This window comes from Pyxicephalus adspersus, chromosome 3, assembly GCF_032062135.1.
Source record: "Pyxicephalus adspersus chromosome 3, UCB_Pads_2.0, whole genome shotgun sequence".
Classification (NCBI taxonomy): Eukaryota; Metazoa; Chordata; class Amphibia; order Anura; family Pyxicephalidae; genus Pyxicephalus; species Pyxicephalus adspersus.
The window spans coordinates 37444668-37468672 of NC_092860.1; the positions used below are offsets into that span (position 1 = coordinate 37444668).

A 24005-nucleotide genomic window follows, 5' to 3' on the forward strand; every position below is an offset into this window, starting at 1 on the left:
ATAAAATACTATTCAAAATATTATGCATAGCCAAATTATTAGTAAATAAAACTTGTGCTAGGAGTTAGTCCCATAATTGTTTCCATTAGAAGAGGGACACAGTTACCTAATGATATTTAATACAATGATACTCTAGGAGATTTCTAAACTAGAAATTATTAGCGATGTGCCTCATATCTCGTATTAATAGCCTTTTTTTCTTTTATTGTTTCTGCAGAACAATTGCAGCCTTGCTGCCTGTCTATTTAGAGAATCTTAGAATGGGTTTGATGGAAGCCAAGCGCTATGGCAAATAGCTGTGAGTTTCCCAATTGGTTGGTATTGTTAAGGGCCATTCCATGATTCCATTCCTAACTTCACTAGCCAATGGGAACATTACCCACAATATAAGGCTGTGAGCCCTTACAGTTTTCTGGAAATTCAAGTTTGAGGGAATTTCGATTTCTTTCCTACAATTTGTGTTAAAACGCTCAAAGTAAACATACAATGTTTAAGACAGTCTTTACTATGTATAATCTCTGTTATAATGCAATAAATTTAAAAAATGAAAGTGTTTCTAAAATCTATTTTTTGTTTTGGAAGGGAAATGTTAAAAATCCTGTTATGATCTGTGTTTGATTGTGGAGAAATCTCATCCCTTTTCTTGGGAATATTTGTCTCCGAAGTGTGGGGTCATCCTCTATTAGCCAGTTACCACAAGATTAGGTACACTCCCTGAAAGATTTTCCATGAATACCAGTTGTGATTAGTGTTGGCCGAATATCTCATTATTCGATTTGACAGCTATTCCATCGAATCGTGAGAATTTCTCAGGGTGATCAAATCTCAAATTCAATAAAATACTTTAAAATTAATATTTATTTTTTTAAACACATTTTTTACATTTTTTCCCCAAATTTTTACCGTCGATTATCACCGTGTTTTTTGGGTCGGGTCTATCCGAATTCGAACAGCCATATTCGGGTTGAATATAAGGACAACCTGAATTCGAACACCAATACTAGTTGTGATAACTGCTGTAAAATATTGGATTTCCCATCACTTTCTGCTCCAGTAACAATAGGACAAAAATGGTAAATCTCCCCTTCACAAGCAGACAAAAAAACAATAAAATAAAAATGCTTAAGATATGCTTTAAATGTACATGATACATTCATGCACGTAAATATTCCATATTTCTAAATAGATGTATTGTATTCCCTTATGTATTGTATTTTCCATACAAACTGTCTTTTTATTCATATCACTATCCAACCATTAGATGTAGGTCTTTTTCAGGATTCCAGATTCCTTTGGTGATAACGATTTTCATCAGACTAGTGAGCAATATGGCCAGACTCATCCAGGTGACAATAAATAATAGCTGAGCATGACGAGAACAAATGGCTTGACAGTTTAATCATGAACATAAGGTGAATATAAACACAAACCAATTCCTTTTTGTTCTGCATGATAACCTATAAGACAGGCAATACTTAGGTAGAACACTCGAAGGATGTGTGGTGCAGTCTACAGAAATTACAGTAGTACTATTTGGACTTTTGCTGCAATATCATCCATACCAAACATGTTAGCAGAATTCCTGGTCAAGTCATACCAACATAGGATAGCTGTTGCTTTACCATTTCTAAGGAAATATTTTTACTTTGGACACTGTTTTTTTGTATAATGCAGTTTTTGGTAAATTGCAATAGTCATGTTTACACTATATATTTATGGGAACAATGCATTTTTACATCAGAATGAAAAAAACATATCTACTTTAAAAACACACTTTGCTAAAATTATTTTCCTGCCATTTTTTTTACAAAAGAAAATTTTGGTAAAGAAGAATTCAGGGATCTTCTTTTAAGTTTGTATTTAGGGGACCTTGTTTTATGTTTGTAGTTAATCGTCAAAATACCATATTCTCCAATATTTTTTTCCATTTTTAAAGTGTTTGACATCACAACAACTTCCCATGTGAAGTAGAGAAAAGGAAAAAGAATATGTGTTTTCTTTAAAAATAGAGAGAATTCAGCTCAAGTTAGTAGCGCAACTGTATGCAAATTAGTTGAAAATACCCTGAACAAGGTAAAGAATATTAAGTGAAAACATGTCCTTTCAAAAAAGCTTTTTTTTTAAAAGTAGTTTTTATGAAAAGTTAAAATATAGGTAAAGGTTTTTAAAGGCATGCAAAAGTTTGCACAACTGCATTTAACTCATTGGATTCCAATGCTAAGATCATTTTTTTGTTTTTTTTACCCAATCAGCAGGATTCCAGGAAATTCACTGGCTAACATATGAAAGGTGCAGCAACCATGTAGCCCCCCCCCTTTTGGTCATACCAGCTCCTGTCTTATGAGGCCCCCACGGTTGGCGGAGAAGGCCTCAACCCCACAACCTGTACCCCAAAAATTTGTGTTCAATTTGCAGGTGAGAAACTTTTTTGGAATCAGAACCCACCTTTATTAAGGGGGCCTCTAGATAGCCCCACTTACCATAAAAATGAGTACAAGGGTATATAGTACCCAAATTAAATACCTAGAAAACGGTGTGCTTCCCCTTTTGATAACCCATAATAAATTAGGAAACCAGTGTCATGAGTTTTCCCGATATTAAATGTTTATTTGTAAATTAAATATTTATTGATAATGTTAAACAGAATATAAGAACATTTCATAAGGTATAAAATAAAAAAATGACCTCAAACAATTATAGATTCCCTTAAAGATCTGGCTTTAAAATCAAATCGTGTGCAGCAGGTATTCAACACATAATCCTATGATACCTATCTCAGTCATGTAGATTTCCAGTCAGTGTAGTAATTAGCAATAGTATCCATGACCAGATTACTATATCAGTTTCATTTGAAAAATGTATTTTAACTGTTCATTTACAGCATTTACAGCAAATAAACTACATCAGATTTATTTGAAAAGCATATATGCTTCCTAAAAGAAGTAAAAACCAGAACACCTGCACAGATTTTGACACCTCATCAAAAACATCAGGTGGCTCCCGAAAATCTATCCTATTCAGCATACTGTGTTACTATTAAAAATAATTGATATTATATGTAGGTCAAGTGAGAGAGGTTGAATAATGACTCTGAGCCAGCATGATTAGAAAAATGAACTTGCCTACTGCTGTTGCTATCATTAAACAAAATCTTTAATACAAGTCATTAGCAAAACAATCAGAATTACTAATTTAGTATTCATTTAATGACTTTGATCAAAACACACACTATATTCTAAAATGATAAAAAGCTCATTATCTTTGTGGAATATGCAAATCCAAAGAACAAGGGCGTTTTAACTATGTTCATAAAGGCACGTTAGATTTAAAAAGATTATGTGACTGATGCTACATTATCTGTTTTAGGTCTAGGCATGCTATGGCCCAAGACATTAAAGGTAATGTATATAATACTACAAATGTATCTACTTGTAACCCTGACCATGTTACATAAATGTGTCACATACATAAATGATAAAAAAAACATAAATAAATAGTAAACCTTATATACTTTTATGTACTCCTTTATAGACTACAATTTTTTTATTTCTGTATGTCAAACCCTCTATATGTATTTACCTACACATGTAGCAATCCCCCTATGAAAAATCATCCAGGTCCATGTCCAGGCAGTAATTTATTCCCACCAAAGAATGTTGAGGGGAATGTCAGATTCCCTGATTTATAAACAGAGCCCCTAGTGTTGGAGGTGGTTACTTTTCAAAGAATAATATGCGTTAATATGAACCAATGTTTATTTTGTAAGGTTAAATGTGTGTAGAGCAAATTAAAAAATTTTTTTGCAGATGATTGGAGGATTAAGGAAAACAAAACCTTACCTTATTGCCTTTAGTTCAGTAAACATTTGTTTGTAAAAGTAAACATTCCCTTTGCTAAGTGAACAGCCATTACTAGTTTAGTAAACTCATCACACACAATGAGTATGATGAATGAATACCATAAAAGCTATTTCCCACCTTTTCCACATAATTGGGCATTTAAAAAATACAGGTTCATGGTATTTACTAAAAAATAATGCCTCAATTCCACATAATTTGAGCATTCTATTTAAGAGAAAAAAAATCAAAACTTACCAAGAAATGAGGCCAAAGTCTGGGAGGTTAAATATTGATTGCCTCTCTTAAGATTTCCCTGAAAAATATAAAATAGGGCACACTCTATAACTAGTTCATAAATGGGAACAATGCATGTTTTTTGGTATTCTAGCATTTATTACCAGATTATAATTAACTATTTAAAATAATTATTTCCATATTGAAATGTATCTTAAATACACAAGTAACCAAAGCATACATTTAATTGACTAGAACAAATGATTGCTGAAAAGGAAAGTAGTTAAAATCCAAAAACACCTGACAATACACAGAGAAAGTACAATATATTAAGAGACACAGCATTACATTGCCTCTGGCATGCCTCTTGGGTGTAAATGAAGCTCTGACTTAAGTCATTTCACCATCCTGTCACTGCTTTCTTGAAGCTAATTAAAGAAAATAATGTAGCAAATTTTCTGTTTAACAGCTTTTTTTCTGGTCCATGCTACTTTTTCACTAAGAAACCAATATACGAGATTGTAGGCATTTATTTTTTTGTTTGCGAGTTCTAGCTTTATGAGCAGGTAAACTCAAAATAATTACAGTTTCCTTTTCTAGTTATCTAAACATTATGAAATCATTTTTGGAGGATGGAATCATATTTTTGTCATGAAGCAAATATTAGTTATTTAACAGCTTGGGAAAAAATCAATACAGAAAAAACATTGAACATTAGCAGATATTTAAAGTTCACTGCTAAAAAAAAACATGTAAAGCAGTAACAAGGTATTAATGTAGGCATCAAGCTGTGCCTACACCAGCTATTCTTAACCAGGGTTTCATGGAATCCTGGGGTACCTTCAGAGGTGTGTAAAGGTGATATTCTGACCACCTACGTATGGGATCTGTCCAATGGCAACCAATTCACCTTTTATCCTTTTCCTATTGATTGATTCCCCAATGCCTGTTTCCCAGGGTAAAGACTTTGAGAAAGGCTGACCTACACCTTTCACACATATGCAGACACTGGATTGCTATGTCATTCACATACCAGTTTGGTACATTGGGCTGCCCCTACTGCCAATATTACCTCGATACTGGTTAAGTTGACTCAGTTAAGTTGATAATAATTAATAGTGAATTGGCTGATTAATCAGAAAAAAGCAAGCTTTGGGTGTTGGTAGAGTGGAGGAAAAAGTGCCAGTGTTGGTGTTTGCCATTAAGATCCCTACAGTAAAGACATATGCCCCATTCACAATAAAGGAAGAACAAAGGTATTACCTTCCTACTAGCAGATTTAATATGTACAAAATGTTCTAGTGAGTACCAAACAAAAATCCCAGTTTTATAGTTCCTGTTACTACTGTATAAACCATAGCACTGTCCAGAAGCCTACATAAAACTTTTAATGCAATAATGAATATCAGTGAATGAAATCACTGTGCAGAATTATGAAATAGGAAAGCTGTAATAAGATAAATGACCCTACATTTTTTTTCTTTTGCAACGAATCAGAGAAACTAGAGCTTTGTTTTGGAATTGGCAGGATAAACCTACAAACATACTTATTTGCTATGTTAAATGATGCCTGTGTTATAGTATGATGTACTGTGTAGTGAAGAGTAATAGTTACAATAAATCATTTCATTAGTTCAGACAGCCAATAATGGCAAGTTACCAGCCCCCAGCAAAAGCAGTAAGGTGAACTATCTTGAAGTGGAACTAAGCTTCATAAGTAAAACATTGCAGACAGGTTGTTTATTGGAAAAGGGACAGGCTAAGGCTGAGAAGAGAGGTTATCAGCATAAGGGACCATTATTGCCCACTCCTCCCATCTCCAAGGACCCAGCCAGTGTTACGCTTTTGGGGCTGTAACCACCTAAATGTGTTCATTAAATGTAGAATGCATTGATTGGCAAACTACAAATTAAGGCATCCAAAATGTGACCTATTGGACTTCATGGCAATGCAAATCATTGCTAAGAGCAAATTCCAATAAGTTTACGAATTTATATGCATTTATTTGCATGGTGAATATGGTTCTGGGGTTTATTTTGTGTCTGTATGTACAATCCTAATATATTTAGTAAAAATACGTATGCATTACACCAAAGCGTGCCTGCCTGTCCAGAGTGCAGGACTGGTCATGGGAAATAAGGAGAAAGGGAACACATGAAAGTCTTATTTATAGAGCATATGGTCTATTTTGTTTTTTTGCATAGAAGGCATCTTGTATGCATATGACCCCTTTTTCTATAGGGATACCAGCCTCTATGCCAGATGTCCTGGTAACATTTAGGGATTACATGAACAGGTAGTTAATTTTACACACATAAAATAAACTGCTGAACAAGTTTAGCACATTAATCATGTACATATATGTAAAATCTGATTTCAGCAAACAGCTTAATCTGTGTCAGAATTGGGTCCGCATGGATGGCAAACTTCTAAACCTTCAAAAAGTGCTTTTGAATGAATATGTTATGCATTTAATTCATAAGAGAATGTCTGTGCAGATAGATCTTTATAGAGCATAAGCTGAAAGTCTACAGCCAACACAATTTGTACAGAAGCAAGAGTACATTTCTTATTGATTTCTTGTGATAAAACCAATGATTACATTTGACATGATGTAAACATTTATGGCACTTGGGTTATTTCAGGCCTATTTGGATACTTCCCCCTGACATATGATACTGAAATGCTATTCTGTTGACAGACTAAGCACAGATTGAGAGCTGGCTGCCTGGCTTAGTTCAGTGATAAATCTGAGTTATAATGCCAGATAAAAAGAAACATTTGATCATCCATCTGAGCCACACAGTGTTTCATCAGCATTTAAACAGTAACAAGGAGATGATACAACCTAATAAGGAAAGTGATATGGCCATGTCAGTGTTTCAAGGTCTACTAATTATCTGCAAGAATTATGTAGCTCAGCGAAATATGCTTTGAGTTTGAAATTCAGAATTATCCATCTTTACTTAAGTTGTCGGTGTATCTTTAAAGGAAAACTCTAAATTGTTTTACAAAATTCACAAAACACAAATATTTACAACATAATATATAAAATAAATTAAAAATATAAAAATAAAAAATATAAGAAATTGTCTTTCTATTTCAAACTTCAGCCATTTGAGTTTCTAAAACTGGAAAAAAATTAAGGATTCTTTCATTGTAATTGTGGCAACACTGGAGGTTTGTCCGTGTACTGTTTGTGTTCTTTTATTTGCAACTGTTTCATCCCTGAACACTGAAACTGACCCTGTGATTATAGAAAGTAGACCTTTCAAATTAGAACATTTGGAGCAAGAAAAAGAAATAAGAAAAAAAAGAGATAGCCCTATGTTTAAGACATAAATGCACCAAATGTGTATTCCTATAGATTTGGGTATTGGGCAATATATATATAAAGCTTGTTAGACAAGTATACAAATATCTTGTTTATATCACCTGTTTCTGTTTTATATATTACCCACATTTTTGCCTAACTCTAAAATAAAATGAATGTTTTGTACATCATTGTATTTATGTGATGATTATAAGGCATGCTTCCTATTGGCAAAATGGCCTGCCTCCTTCACCCCCGACCTTTACTAATTTGAAAATACTTCCCAGTGGCTTTTCTGTATTTGTCCCTGCTGCAATGTGTCCAACCTAAGAGGCAAACAGGCTGTGAGAGTCTCAAACCTGGAAGGCAGTCCTTAGTGAATGGGGGACCTAACCAGAAGAGGCCCCTTTTCAGTTATATGAAAAACAAATCTATAAAATGTTATAATTAGGGTTATTTGAACCACTGACGCATATCTACAGCATTGTTTTCATGACTTTTTAAGGTAATGCACTGCGGTGCCATTTATTGTGCACACAACCTTGGTGCATTACAAAATTCTACTGTGCATTGCAATATCCAACATTATTCTGATGTGATTTTTGCATTAATCAGTAATTACTTTACATTGCTTAGTCTACACAGCAATATAATAGGTGATCTTGCAAACCTGGATCTGGTCCTGGATTGAAAATATTTGTCAATAGTAAATGCTTTTTAAGAAAAGTATTCCAGGTTTATTGAATCACCCAGGTACTCCTATGATAGTCTATTTTCTCCAGTCTTGGAGATTTAAAAAAATAAAACCCAGTGTATTACATTTTTAGCACTGTATGGTTAGCTGGACCATGCTCATTTTGCTTAATCTGCAATGTTTTATTCTGTACACTGTCCTGTACATTTCCCATTTCTCACCACCTCATTGCGTTACGCTTCCTATTTCACACAATTTGAATTAGTACATTCCCCTTATTGTCCATGGAATACATCTTAGAATATTTAAAACAGGGTTACAGAAAATAAATATTTTAAAAGTTTTTACACAAACAATTTGTCGGTTAAAATGTTATAGTTTCAAATGTGAAATCTTTATCCCAACTCAAACATTTTATATAGTTTTACAGTCAGTATTATCATGTTTCTACCATGGCGTCAAACCTAAGGTGCCCATATATATGGTTGTTTCATATTTTGATTTAATATACGACTTGATATACATTTTAATATACTGCGGCTTAGGGAGTTCATCGCAAATGGCTTACATACAGATTTTTTTTTACTTTAATAAAGCAATATACCAAGACAGAAAAAAAATATTATTTTTAATAAAAGGTTATTATGAATTTTAAATATTTCATATGTCTCACTTTTTTACGTCAAACAAGCATTTAAGTGTGATTTCTTTTTTTATCAATTTCCTCCTGTATTTTATTGAAAGATTTATTTAACTACAAAAATATAGAAACAAGTACTTCATCAGAAAAAAGGACCCCCAGACCAGAACAAGACTAGATTCAGAAAAACTGAACACAAAAAGGATCCACGTGTGTCTAGAACCAGTGCTAAGCAAAATGTTTTCTCTATCTATATAGTGTATAAGTGATATATCTTCTTTTTCCACTAGTCTGTGCTGTTGCCCAAGTTTTAAAGAATTAACACTCAGTACCGGAAATTTTAGTTCTCGGCATTGCTGATATAAACATTTTTCTATAATATACAGTACAGCATGCACTTACTTTATTTTACCTGAAAATTAGAGCCTCGTGATCATTAAAATATTTGTCTTTGTTTAGCAAATTCTTTTGATACGTTTACTTTTTAAACTTTTATGTGCTTTGTATTTTTTTTATGTATTATGTTATAAGCTCTGAAATTCCAGTAGTGACACAGTTTTTACTCGATAAGTAAAAAAAAGCATTGAAATAAATAATATGGAAATTCACTGCTAGCAGATTTCAGATTACTAACGCAGATTGCTGAAAGTGGAATTCTGCTCAGCTGCTATAGTTAACTACCTATTTCTTGTCTTTTTAATTAAGCCCAATTGGTTATATATACACACATGTGCAATTATGTTTTACATTGTAAATTCATGCTCTGGTGCACATAGCAGTTGTGTGATTATTATTACATTAATATTAAATTATTATTACATTTAACATAAATATCCATATACACAAAGGAGTGTGTTTCTAAATCCCTCATTTTAGAGCAAAGATAGCATTATTGATTAAATACAGTATCAAGAAAAATTCAAATTGTAGCCTTTTGATAAGTACGCTAAATTTTCTTAAAACACAGGGATGTGAATTACTCTTAAAATTGAGGGAGGGGGATGAAATGATGATAAATATATATGCTTTACAAAAGGTCATTAGCTGAAGGCAGGGAGAGAATAAAAACTGTCATTTCACAGACATCTGGATAACTTAGTGAGTAGAGCACAATTTAACAGGTGTGTCAATCAAGATTGGTGTTTCCTTTGAGAGTTGGTGACCTTTGTTCTACTTAGCGCTACTTATGAATCTCTATGTCCACCTTTAATTGTAGGAAAAGACAGGTACACCCTGGTGATTACCTATTCTAAATCACTGCCTTCCAAATACAGGTGCATTTTATGTTATATCAGAGCTAATTTAGGTGTATCAAGAACAAAGAATTGTATTCATAATAATGCTATAATAATACTAGTATTAATACTATATTATTACTAGGAAAGTGAACATGAAAGGTGATAATGGAAGAAAAATGATAAGTGCTTGCTTATACTACCAACTAGCACATGAGGTTTGTCAGTGAAATAAACTTCCAGGTGAAATTCAACCACATTCACTCCAGTTTCCATTGGTCAAATCATTCTGTTCATACCAACACTCTACTGGTTGTGTTCCTAGTTAATAATTAGGGTGATCCAGTTTAAAACTTACACAATCCAATCATCTATGAAACAAACAGGTCACGGGTGTCAAACGCTGGCCCGCAATGTCTTTTTTTTACCTATGATAAATATATATATATATATATATATATATATATATAAATACACACACACACGTTCCATTGTATATATACCCCTATATACACCATATTGATCCCCATCGTCTGATGTTCACATCCCTGAAATTTAAATGAAGCCTTAGATGACAATAGTATACAGAAGCCAAAATGGCAAATGGGTTTATTACCATTTGAGAAAGTTTCCAACTTACATTACTAACCCCTTATTGATTCTGAATAATTATGTCATTTTAGTTTATTATCAATTTTGTCTATTCTAAAAGTTAACTTACAAGAAATAGATTTATACCTGGCAGGAACTCTAATCTGTCTACTGGAAAGTTTTTGATTGTTTCATGGTTCGGGTTCTTCAAAAGAAGAACTCAACTTTGAGGTTAAGAGTTCAAAATAAAGCAAAGAGTTTTTGCACACTTAAACCTCTGCCAATCTTTTAGCATAGGTGAACTTTCTTCTTCGTAGGCAAGAAGTACATAAAAAAGAAATATGGGAGTTATGTCAGTGGCAGACTAGGAAAAGAAAGAGCTATGTTACAAAAGTGTACTATCAGATTACAGATATACAAATCTAAATTGTTTAACCAGTGAAACTGCATTTACACGCATCCCCAGGGTTAGGTTAAAATATGTATACTATCGCTAAAGTTCACAATATATATTAGGGAATAGAAGTGAATGATCACCTAACAAATGGATATAGCTTAGTTTAATATACAGTAACTCCTGAAGGTACTTCATCTAATAAATGTTCAGTATAGTCTTTGGGTGAGGTTAGACAGAGAGATTTAAATGGTTGGAATTTAAATCTAGAAAAAAAAACTCTCATAGGATCATTATTACGGACACTGGGTATTGTTTTTCACAACCAGGCCACTTTTAGACGACATGACAAACACTTCGTAAATAATTTAAGGACTGCCATTATTGGTCTCCTGAAAATTTTAATTACCTGCTAATTACCTCTTAATTATCTATGTCTCCCTTCAATACTTCAGTCATAGACTCTCAGCAAGTATTCAGGAAGCAAAAGTTGTAGAAATGTCAGCAATTCTAAACTCTGTTCTTCCAGGCCAGTGATTTCAGATTAAAGTTTAACCAGCACAGCAACAGAATGACAGCCACAAATCTAGTGTATTTGAAGGAGAGGTCAGTAAAGAAAACCTATACATTTCTGTGATAGGGTTTCTTTAAGGAGAAAACATTACAAGCATAGATACACTGTACCTGATATAATGTCTCATCAGTGACCTACGTAGCCAACAGTGGGCCCCAGTGTTGGCTGAGAAGGTTCCGGGACCCACGGTCAATGGCACACTTTGCACCCTATTTCCGCCCCTGTGTCTGATATGAAGGAACATTATAATGATGTTCTCATTATATGCAGTGCAGTGCTATAATGCATTGCTGCATGCATTTCTGTCTAAATCTATCAGCTGCTCTATTATTGAATTGGTGCAGCACCACAAAAGACAAGGTAGTGGTTTGAGCATTGCCCTATAATGTATAATGTATAATGCACAGTAGTTATATCGGGTAAAGTGGGTGCCTTACAAACCTAAAGGGTAATGCAATTTGCATATCCTTTAGCATAAATTTTAGCATATTCACATTGAAATACTATGTACAATTGCTACCCAAATCATTTTATGATTTAATGATATTAAAATTACCTTTCTAGTATAATTTGCAGCCACTGTCAAAAAATTAAATTCAATATGTCAAGAAGCCATTCTGTACACTGTTACTGTACAGAAATGTGACCAGAAATGTCAATTCCTGCTTTGTAATTGGCTGACTGATATTCCCAGAAACGTGCATAAGGATACAGGCCACACTTTAGATATCCTCTATGTTTGTGTGGAAAAATACAACAAGATAGAATTATCTGCAGGAACACTTGCAATATGAATTTCAGTTTTGATGAGAATTTCTTCTAAAGGGATGCAGACACTGCAGCTCTTCTCATTTGAGCACGGGAAGTGCACCAGCTAAATATAATTAAAAATAGACACTCCAATCGAAATATTTTGCAATGAACATGGTAAAACACATAGGTATCTCTAAAAACAGAGAAAGAGAGGAGTCTGCTACAAAGTTTCATAAAATCCTTGCAACATATATTGATTACCTAAAGGTATTGTTTTCTCAAAAAGTAGAATTACACTTTAATGTCAATCCAAAGTCACTAAATCATTCCTGTGATCTAGACTTTAATACTAGATAACACACCCACACTTCCCAGACTGCATTGCAATATATAGATCTTGCCTGGCCCAGGACAAATCATAGACAGTGATTGGACAATGATACAGCAACATTTTCATGGCCATGAAGGTTAAGTGATTAGAACTTCTTCCCTGTAACATTTGAGTGCTAAGTTCAAATTTCGACCAGGACATCAGCTGCATGCATGGAGTTTGTATGTTCTTTCCCTGAACATACAACTTGAGTATCTATGGGAGAAAAATGCTATACAAATTTCAGCAATATTAAGACTATTCCTTTGCATTCCCTGCAAATATGCTAATATACTATAATACTAATTATACTGTTTAAAGTTGAACGCCAGAAAAACAGCTAAACACATGATTTGGAGATTTGCATTTTTGCGTCTATCCAGTTCTCACATGTTCAGCACAGTCCTATCTATCACAAACTTTATTTATCTCTGCTCCCAGTAGGTAACAGTGATGTCTCTCCCCACCCTCACCCTACAAATAGGCAATAAATGAGGAGCACACCTGAATACTGATAAAATGAAATCTTACTACATTTCTGCTCTGAGATTTCAATACTCTGTAAGTAGCCAGAGGTATAGCTATTTACATTATGTACTGAAACAAACATGGTTATTGTATTGCAATACTATGGGCTATAAGTTTTCTTTATGCTGGTAGATGTAATGTAAAAAAAGCAGAAACAAGTAAAATGAGGATAATTAGGATTAATATCAGTTACAGTTCACCAGTGGAATGGTTTACACACTTTCGCATCTGATTGATTGCTTTGGGCAGCACTTCTATTTTTAGTTCTTTTTGGTGATGGCTTCAGCTACTGCCACCAGGAAAGTGCAAATGAACTGGCATTCTGCTACTGCACATTATAAATGTGTTGTGTTTATTAGGATGCATAAGCTGTGGCAGAAACAAAAATGTCTGGTTTAAATAAACCTAGTTTTTTTCATTTATTATATATACTTAGATAAAGTCTTCTTTTGTTTTAAGGTGCACCTGGTGAACAAAAGAATAATACAATTGTGTAAGAGGATATTCAGAAAAAAATAGTTACCTTGTCTGTTTCAGATAGTTAAGTGCTGCAATTCTACCAGATAATAATTTTCAAGTAACACAATATTATATTCTTAGCAAATACACATTTTACTTATTCTTAAAATGTTTAGCTTAACTGTTTGAATGGACAAAAACTATTCTTCAGTTTTTGACAACTTTATACAATACTTTACATATGGCAAACTACTCAACCATGTCCTACCGCAACTCTTCACATAATTTTGGCTACTAATAATACATGTTATATTTTTTTTACTTCTTAGTAAACATCAAAAACCTAGAACTTCGCTTCATGTATCATATCTCCTTAGAATAGGATAAGGTTTAAATGCATCAATTCAACATTTTTATGCCACATGTGAAATTCCATTTTTGGGTTAGTCTTCAGATGCTCAAGGTAAAAAAATATCCTATATATCTCTCAAAAGTCAGGTATAAATTTTAAAAGAAGACATACCCCCATATATGGTGGCAGTGTGCAAAAATCTAATTATATAGAAACATAGCCATATGTTTAGTCCTTGACTCAAGACCCACACTAGATAAAAAAAAAACAAAACAAAGATTTTCTCTAAATTGCAATTTTACTTGATAATACACATTTTGTATTCGTTGGTGAGATCAATGGTATAAACTTTAGAAAGGTCTAAACCTTTTTAACACAAGACAAACCCTTGAAATAACTGTCATGTCTTCAGGTAACCCCTGATTTAGTAACAATATTCACAGCTCACAGTAGATTAGTGTGGTGGTCAGTAGGAAGATTGATTCTTACATTGCTGGTCAATGGGAAGAATGTCACCATTACACATAGCCAAAAAGATCATTGGTGTCAGGTAAACTGACCCTAAAGGTCCACATTGCTCTTGGCTCAAGGAATCCCTAGAAGCCATTGGAGGAACTCTAGGGCTCCATGGAACACTGGTTCAGAAACAGCGATCTAAGGCTATGTACACACATCTGTTGGATCTCACCTGATACAAGGATGGGGCTTGTTTAGGGCAAGAATCTGACATGTGTACAGCGGTTCGCCATGGGTCGTTTATGGATCTATGCTCACGATCCATGAAGAGACGATGAACGTCAGAAATAGAAATGATGGGAGCTCATGTAAGATTGTTTTCAATGACAATAATTGAGCGTGTGTATTCAGCTTACATTAAAATAGATTTGCATAGAAATTATTTGTGTTGCTTCTGGTATTTTGCATTTATTGAAAATATATATATATTGTTGGAGATTAGCTTCAAACTCACTTGCTGCAAAGAAGTATTTCAGATGTCACTTCAATTTCATGGCGCACTGCCCACTTTTATTTAAAAAAAAAAAATCAAAGTTATCGACAGCATGACAAAAAACAAATTTTAGCCTTCTATCTCTCTCCTACAGACCTCAACTTTGGAAGACCTCCTGGGCTTTCCCACTACACAGGCTACAAAGCCACCTGGACTTAGACTGCAATTTCTCCTAGTCTGAAAGGCATGCTACTTTTTATTATTGGTCAGGTGTTATAGAGCCGTCGCCAATTTTTGGCCTGGAAGTGTGATGGAGTGCCTGGCCCACTCATTCCTTTCAAGACATTCGGGGCCTTGTTACCAAATAAAAAAAATGCAAATATACAGCACACCATCCCCTTTTAAGGGGAAATGGAGATAGATGATGCCAAATATATTTGTATATATGTGTGTGTGTGTCTATATGAATATATATATACACATATATATTGGTAAACATCGCTGTAATTATTTTAGATTTTAATATTAATTTTTATCTATATTGTACAAATGCTTTTGCCAAATTCTTAACAGTTCTAAAGCCTATTGCTGGGAAAAATATATTAATCCATAACAGCTATGAGTTATTTAATTTTTGGTTATTTATTTTTGTTTTTTTACATGTGTGATAAGTAGATCTTTTATTACATTGTGTAATTTTATATAAAATGCTTCAGATTATCATAAACTCACATCTCAGAGCAGATGCTTTTAAATCTTCAGATATTTGTTTGGAATATTGCATTGCTTACCGTATATTTTATTATGTTCCTGCTTTCCTTCTCTATCTCATTCTGCTTCTACTTGTATCTTTGTATTCAGTGCTTGATGCAATAGTATTAATATGTATCAGTCCAATAATCCTTATGAAATCACAATCCCTCATTCAGCCATTAGCCTCAGTTCACCACATTGCGTTAAGTGATATGATTCACATGAATTATGGATGTTTTCTGATCAACTTTGGACAAATTACCATTTACAAGCCCTCCTGAGATATTTTAACATTATTCTGTAATTACTTACTCCCTCAATATTTTACAATGAATGAAATTTACATGACTACTGGAGAAGTGGGATTTTAAAAGATGCACGGCAAATAAAGTATATAAGGCTTAGCCATAGGGTTTTAAATTGTAATATTGTACATTACTGGATTCCCAATTCTGCAGAACAAATAGTCAAATGTTGACAGTCAATTACAACATTCCTACATAAAATAATTCAGAGTCTAACAGATAAAATCACATAATTTTCACATTTCCAATGTACATAAATTAATGTACAAATACAATTTTGTAATAGATTTACCTAAAAAAAACACACAAATGTTATGTTTGGGGCACTAATTCAGTACTTTAAATACAGGTTCCTAATCCTGAATATGTTATGCCACATCTATAAATAATATGCTTGGGTCAAACTTGCTATTTCTGGTCGGGCACTTGGTACCTGATTTTGCCGTTGAAATTAGCTTCTTCTCTAAATTCAACTAACTTTGGTTGGCTTTAGTTACGCCTTCGATTCAGCATTTTGTTTTTGTCTACTGCTTGATCAGACCTTTTTTTGCATCTTAACCAAACTTGTCTTCAATATACCCTAACCACTCACATGCCTTGGCCATAACTCTTAACCTCTGTTTGGCTCATCCAGGGCTAAGTAACAGGATACATTTATTGGTGAGGAACTCCTGAACTTTACACTTTGTAGCCTATTTCTAGTTATACCATTAAGATCTCTGGTTTAGATAAAGCATTTATAAAACATTCAGGTTGGTAAGTGTCATCTCTCGGTGTCACAAAAGACCAACCTCAGTCTGTGACTCTTGTCTTTAATTAGAAGAAAGAAAGTCAAAGCCTAATTCATCATACAATTTCATTACAAAGGAAAAAAGGCACACAAGAGGGATTCAAGTGATTCATTGTATAGAGAACATCTATATCTTGACAAATGTCTTTACTGAGTCCACGGTTAAATTCCCATAATGCTCAGACTGACTTCACAGTCCAAGCAAGAAAACAATCTTTCAAATAAATCACTATATTATTCTGCAACTTTTTCACATTCCAGTAGCATGCTTTCTTAAAACTGAGGAATTACTGGCATCTAGATGCTGGTAATTTGCTGTGTGTAAAGATGATCCCATTATGACACTGAGTGTAAGTAGTCTTCAGTGAACTTTGAATGCGACTGATGAAACTAATGAGTAACACTAAGAGAGTACTTTCTTTATAGGGATTTGCCTAATGCAAGATGATTGGCTGTAGGTAATTAGAGGCATAGATAGGAGTGAAGGCATTGCACTAAAAATGAGCACTGACCCCAATTTAGTACAGAGAAACATATTTTTTTCTTTGTAAAGTAAATTTTTACTTATTTGGGTAAGATAAATTAAAGTGGACCTAAACTCAAAATGTTTACTTTACATAAAAAGGTACACAACCATTTTATTGTTGCACCTCAAGATTGTTTATGAATATGTAAATAGATATGTATACGTATATAGAGGTATAAATATATATATATATATATATATATATATATATATATGTGTGTGTGTGTATATATAATGTATTTGCTGTGTATCTTGTCTTACCTTGTTTCTTAATTAAACTGTTTGAATGACTAGCTATTATTTGTGCATGAACCTTCTTTAATTGAATATCTATATGCATTGATAGAGGATATAATTTCCATATTTATGCAGATAAAATATAGATAAAATATACTTAAATAACATTATTTAAAGTAAACATTTTTTAGAAAGGGTGCAGCATCTTCCCTGTCTTGATCATCGCAGTGATCAAGACAGAATGGAAGCGCAGAGCCTCTCAGGATACCTACGTCACGCATCCTGGGAGGCTCCTGGCTGCTCCTTCTGCGCATGCCCGAGATTAGGAACCCTTTCATCAATGGGAAAAAAAATTGCTGATCTCACACTTGCGCAGTGAGATTGACAATCTTTTTTCCCAATCTACGTCACCCGATTCCTTGCTTGTGCAGTGCAAGATCGAGTGACGCAGGAAGAGATACCCGGAAGAAGAGAGATGTTGGTGCAAAGAAAAGCAGATACGGGGACGCTGCAGGACCAAAACAAAGAAACCTCACAACGTATTAACAGATCTGCAGGTTTAAAAGTAAATGTGTTTTTTTTTATTTTGGGTTAAGTTCCCCTTTAAAGTGATAACTCACCTTTGTTATAAATACCCAATCATTTGTAAGTAATATAAAAAAAACAACAGGATAGTGGCTTCCACATGACTGGATAATTAAAGTCAACACTTGTTTAGATCATTCATTAGGCTAAGTGAAAATTCCTTTTTCAATAAGAAAGTTCACTTTGCAAAAAGAGATGTAGTTATGTTGACTCCAATCATCCGAACACATGCACGCAAGTATCCCATTTGCTTGGCTTAATTTGGGCATGGTTGGATATTCATGCAAATGTATTATTTAACTTTATTTCGCCTCAGATAAGTGAAAACTCACTTTGCACAGTAAAATATTTGAATTTAATATTATCTACTGTGTATATTAACTCACTGTAATTATTGAAAGAAAAAGTCACATTTTCTCAAAAAGAGGCAGACTAATCAATGCCTTTCCAAAAAATTATTTTTAATTTCAATTATTCACTTTCATATTGAAGTACTTCATCTGTTAGAATGAAGGTGTTACTTTGACTTTTGTATATTATACAAATTTGGCTCAGTGAATGGTATTATACATTTCAACAAGGACTGTGACAAAAAGAACAAAGGATGCATTGGTATAAAGCTTTTTGTTTTAACAATGACCAAATCATTGCTTATTATTAGCCAGTAAAATATATATTAAAAAACAGTTGAACAGGCAAACATTGCCTATTTAGGAAATACTAAGACAAAAATACCAGACTTATATTACTTTTTAATCTGTACTGACCATTTATATATTTGTGTCTTTTTACTTTCCTTGTTGCTTCCATTACCTAGAAGGGAAAACTGCCCTGTTTGCATTCTTTCCACTAGTTTTGGCCAAAGCAATCTGTCTTTTGTAGGTGTACTTTAATCCTTCTTCTGCCGCATTGGAAGGCTAGTAATATTTCTTCACCTACATGAATGACACAATAATTTTTCTTCGACATCAAGGGACACTATAGTGTCTTCTATTCTCCTACGTCAGGGATTCCAGATCCCAGAAACACACGTTTGCAGCTAAGAATAGTCAGCTGGTCCCCAGCCCATACAATTTTTTGCTCATCTAAATATGCATTCATATCTTCAGGTCAGCCATACATAATAGTACTCCAGTGCCATCTTTAACATATGCAATCCCATTTGCATGTTAATAGGCATTTTGTTTGCATTATTAATGACATGAAATACACCTGAGAATAATTAAACTGGCATGGCAAGACACTATTTAACATCTGCTTATCTCTGTTTTGTATTTTGATTTATTACATGGTAAAAGGATGTGACCAATGTATATAAAAGCCATTGCTATAGAAATATATAGGCAATCAGCTGAAGGAGTCTATGAAGAAATAATAATTAATTGCCAAATCAGCATAGCCATGACAGTAGACATAGTAATAACTCCTAGCACGTCAGGAACATGATAATCTCACACCATAACACCCAGTATATATCAGGACCAGCAATGATTGCTCACTGACACATTTTCCCACTTAGTGTAAGAGGCAGGTATTATCCTCCATAAATGACTTCCAAGCTGAATTATCTTTCTGGCTCCAGCAACCCCTCATCAACCCAGTCCCAAACCAGAGTGCCTGTTCTCTCCCCCTCCTGGACCACATTGCCCACCTTACTTCCAAATGGGCACGTCCTCTACTCCTGTCCCTGGCTGCCCTTCTCATGGAATGGTGCATTGGCTGGAGGGGATAATTCCCTCCATTTTTGAATAAGGCCACTCACCATCTTTCTAAAGATTATGTGGTGATGACATTGCAACTGTTCCTGTGCTGTGAAATGACTAAACATACTTGGTTACTACCAATAAAAAGGTTGAAGTTGAAGGGGGGAAACAGAAAATAGCTCCTAGGCATTATCAATTACCCACAAAGACCAATAAAAAGATTACTTGTATAATCATAAGGCCCAAGGTGACTGCTTTACTGGTCTTATCTTTAGCCATTTGTATTGTCAGTTGTACAGTACATACACACAAAGATCTGTGTCTACCTAACACTGTATGCCCTGTGTAAGGTTTCCTGGGACATTTTACAGATCAAGGTTTAATATAATCTATTTCAATGATAGATACTTGATGCGGTTTTATTCCTTTGTATTATGCACAACTAAAAAATAAAGCTAAAACCGACATAAAAACCTTAGCAAAAAAAATCACTGTTTTTATTTTTGACAGTCTAACCTTTTTTCAGTCTACTTTCATGCACTCAAGTGTAAATTTATAGCAAACCTTACTTGCTATTATATTACATGTATGTTCACCATATCCTATGTGCAAACATGTACATCTATGCAGCATTGACACTCAGTCATACATGCCTTTAAATGAGTAAATCAGCTATTATTACCTAAATACACAATCCTTTTATTATTCTGCTGGTTATAGTTGATTTTGGAATGTCGTTGATCTAGGTAACTATTATTTCTTAGTGACAATTTGTTGTGTGTATTGGTGTCATCGTTTCTTCTATTAAATGTGTAATATTATGTATATATAAATCTTTATATATACATAATATATATAATATATCTTTCTTTATCACACATTACACCATTGTACATCTTGAAGACATACTTGCTTGAAGTGGTATTGTTAAAGTACAATGTCTTCTATAAATAGAAACTAGAGAAATATCAGATCAGATACAAGATGCGCAGAAAAAAAGAAGTAAAGCTGACTATAAATCTGGGGGAACAACAGCAAGATAATTATAAATAAGTACAAATAACACAAACCTGATAATAAAAGGTTGATATAAATGTGACGAAATGTAACATGCATTAGGTTGTTGGTTAAAAGTATAGGGGAAAATGTCTTTATTGCCTATAGCAACTAAAAAGATCTTTCATTTTGCAGCTACAGAAAAAATACAGAAGGAATCCGGTTGTTATGGAAACACATACATTTTTGTTCCCTTCATTTTTTTACATCAGTTCTACAGATTTGTATCTTATGGGACAATAATGGAGAAATTGCAGAACATTGTGAGACCCTTTTTCACTATCAGAAAGAAAGATCATTAAGATCTTTTTAACTTTGTGCCTTTTTGTGTCCTGTCACTAACACCAGCAGTCAAGGAGTACAAACATTTTATAGTTACACAAGGGTTCATATTGTGTAAGTGTAACTGAGCCTTTGTTGTAGTCATTCTAATATGCTTTTCCTTCCCGTCTTATAATCACCTTGTGAAATATTTCTCAATAGATTTGCTAAATCAAGCCCTGTGTGTCTAACTATTGTATATTATGTGTATATAATGTAAATATCTAAAGCTAGTAAAGTACTTTCTTGTAATAAAAGAGGAATAGACTACAGAGATAGAGACATAATCCTGCCCCTGTACAAAGCATTGGTCAGACCTCATCTGGAATATGCAGTCCAGTTTTGGGCACCAGTTCACAAAAAGGACATTGTGGAATTGGAGAGAGTGCAGAGAAGGGCAACTAAACTAATAAAAGGAATGGAGGAGCTCAGCTATGAGGAGAGATTAGCTGAACTGAATCTATTCTCCCTTGAGAAGAGACGTTTAAGGGGGGGATATGATCACCCTGTATAGATATATAAACGGTTCATATAGAGAACTCTCTTCCCCATTATTCACTTCGAGATCATTACAAAGAACAAAAGGGCACTCTTTGCGTCTGGAGGAAAAGAAGTTTAAGCTCCGGATAAGGAAGTGATTCTTCACAGTAAGGTCTGTGAAAATGTGGAATCGGCTCCCTCAGGAATTAGTTTCAGCAACTACTATAGATTGCTTTAAGAAAAGGCTGAATGTTTTTCTAGAAGCACCGAGTATAACCGGGTATTAAGGCTTTAAAGTAAAGATAACAGAGACTTGTGATCCAGGGAACATCCGATTGCCTCATGGAATCAGGAAGGAATTTTTTTCCCCTGTTGAAGAAAATTGTACCAGGGATTTTTTTGCTTTCCTCTGGACCAACTACGTCTTATAGGGTTTTATATCTGGGATATGTTTATTTCCCTAGTTGTTGAAATTTAAAGACTTTTTTTTTCTTTTTCAACCTAACTATGTAACTGTGTAAACATATGTGAAGCTCTAGATTTTCCTAAACTATTAAGAAACATTCTGTTCTCCCTCTAAAATTTCTAAAAGTCCACAGTGAATCTGACACTTTTGGGAGTGTCAATTTTATGGGTCCTCTCCTTCAGCTCTGACAACTTCCTATTGCTGACCCCCAAATATTACAGGATACAATAGTATTTTACGTAAATTGTAAGTTCTTTACTGACTGGTTGTGCTTTATATTGCACAATTGTTATTTAAATGAGTGTAAATTGCAATAATATTCATACCAGTGGTGTAACAATAGTATGATAAATGTATAAACTGTTATTCCTAATGCATTTACTCTTCCTTTTTTTAGGACTTTGTCACTGTGCACTTGTGTTTGATTGGTCTATGTGGGTTATGGCAAACAAAAAAAACTTAAATACTTAAAAAGTTTTTCATTATTTGTCAACAGGTTTTAAAACTTAAACATGTTTCAAAATGCTGCACTGATTGTTAGAATGTGCCCTAGAAAAAAATGATCCACTCCACTTCTTATTTACTTAGGAAAATATGTGACAAATAGTAGGCCCCCTGCAATCCTAGTGAGCTCCTCTTGACACGTTTCATCATATATGATTGAAAGCCTTCAGTATGATGTTTTGATTTGACATTACATTCTTGGTTTTGCTATATATTGCACAAACAAATTATTAACCCTTTTGCTATATCCAAAAGTTTTCATTTTCTAATGCACATAATAAAATTACGTGACGTAAAAATTCATGTTTTTATGGGGCTATAAAAAAAATAGTGGCACTACTTTTGTCAAATCTAAATTTTCCTGAAAATTAGTTTTCAGGAAATTAGTTTTAGTGCAAACACAATGTAATGTTCAAATTCTCTGGTGAATAGAAAAGATGGGACTGTGTCAAGTAAATAATACCAAATAAATCAAATGATAATATTGCATGAACCAGCCAAACAACAAAAAGCCATAATTCCAGATGACAACAACAATGAGGCATTTACTTCCAGATGGTCTATAGGGTTCATGTACTCTTCTACCCCCTCACTTGTCAACAGATTACTTCTTTGATTCCATGGTTCTTTTTTTGGGTATGATTCCCAGGTATCCCCACCCCATTTGCCCACCCCTAGCTCCCTAACCCCACCTGTATTAATAATGTTTAATATTAAATGTGTATTTTTACTGTGGACTTTATTCGATGTACAATTGCTCTATTTTCATGTTGTTCTTTCTTATGACTGTACTGTTGAAATTTTCCTTTTTGAAATGCAAATAAAAATAGATTTACCCATTATTCCAGAATTGTCAATAGTTGAAACATGAAAAGAATATACAGCTCATCATTTTCGATATTCCTAAATGATGGCCCCAGAACTACACTTCCTACTCAGATGTACATACACTGAAGTGCAAGCAGAGATCATTTTTAATATTTTCCGCCACAATGATGAGCCCAGGAATATCACTTCCCCGTGATCCTGATATGAGTAGTGTTTGAGGAAAGCAAGGTAGTGATTCCACAAATTCCTCATTTGTTTCCTTCTCCTTTTTTTCTCCCCGTTTGCCCTTTTGAGCAAGTTTTTGTGGTCCTTAACTCCACAGAAAGCCAAACTAGCCCGTGAAGCACTGAAAATGGGAGAACTGGATGGTGTATACATACCTTATCATTCTATTAAAGTGATTGGGTGGATTTACAGTCAGCCAGAGCCCTTCAAAGAAATGGGAGCCTGAGCATAAAACAAAGGCGTGGCCACTTTATTTTAAATTCATAACATTCCTATGAGTTACTTAATTGAAACAATTCCA

The 24005-nt window shown here is 33.9% G+C and overlaps 1 protein-coding gene across 34 annotated transcripts in view; it reads right to left on the reverse strand.

Moving 5' to 3' along the window:
• Positions 1 to 24005, reverse strand: part of PTPRD (protein tyrosine phosphatase receptor type D) — a 956723-nt gene that overhangs the window by 638049 nt on the left and 294669 nt on the right. For 33 of the 34 annotated variants that reach the window (XM_072404239.1, XM_072404241.1, XM_072404264.1 and 30 more), the window contains one exon: positions 4095 to 4152. The exons of the other annotated variant lie outside the window; for it this stretch is intronic. The gene's annotated coding sequence lies outside the window, so the exon portion shown is untranslated. The remainder of the gene's footprint in view (positions 1 to 4094; positions 4153 to 24005) is intronic. 34 annotated transcript variants of the gene reach the window in all.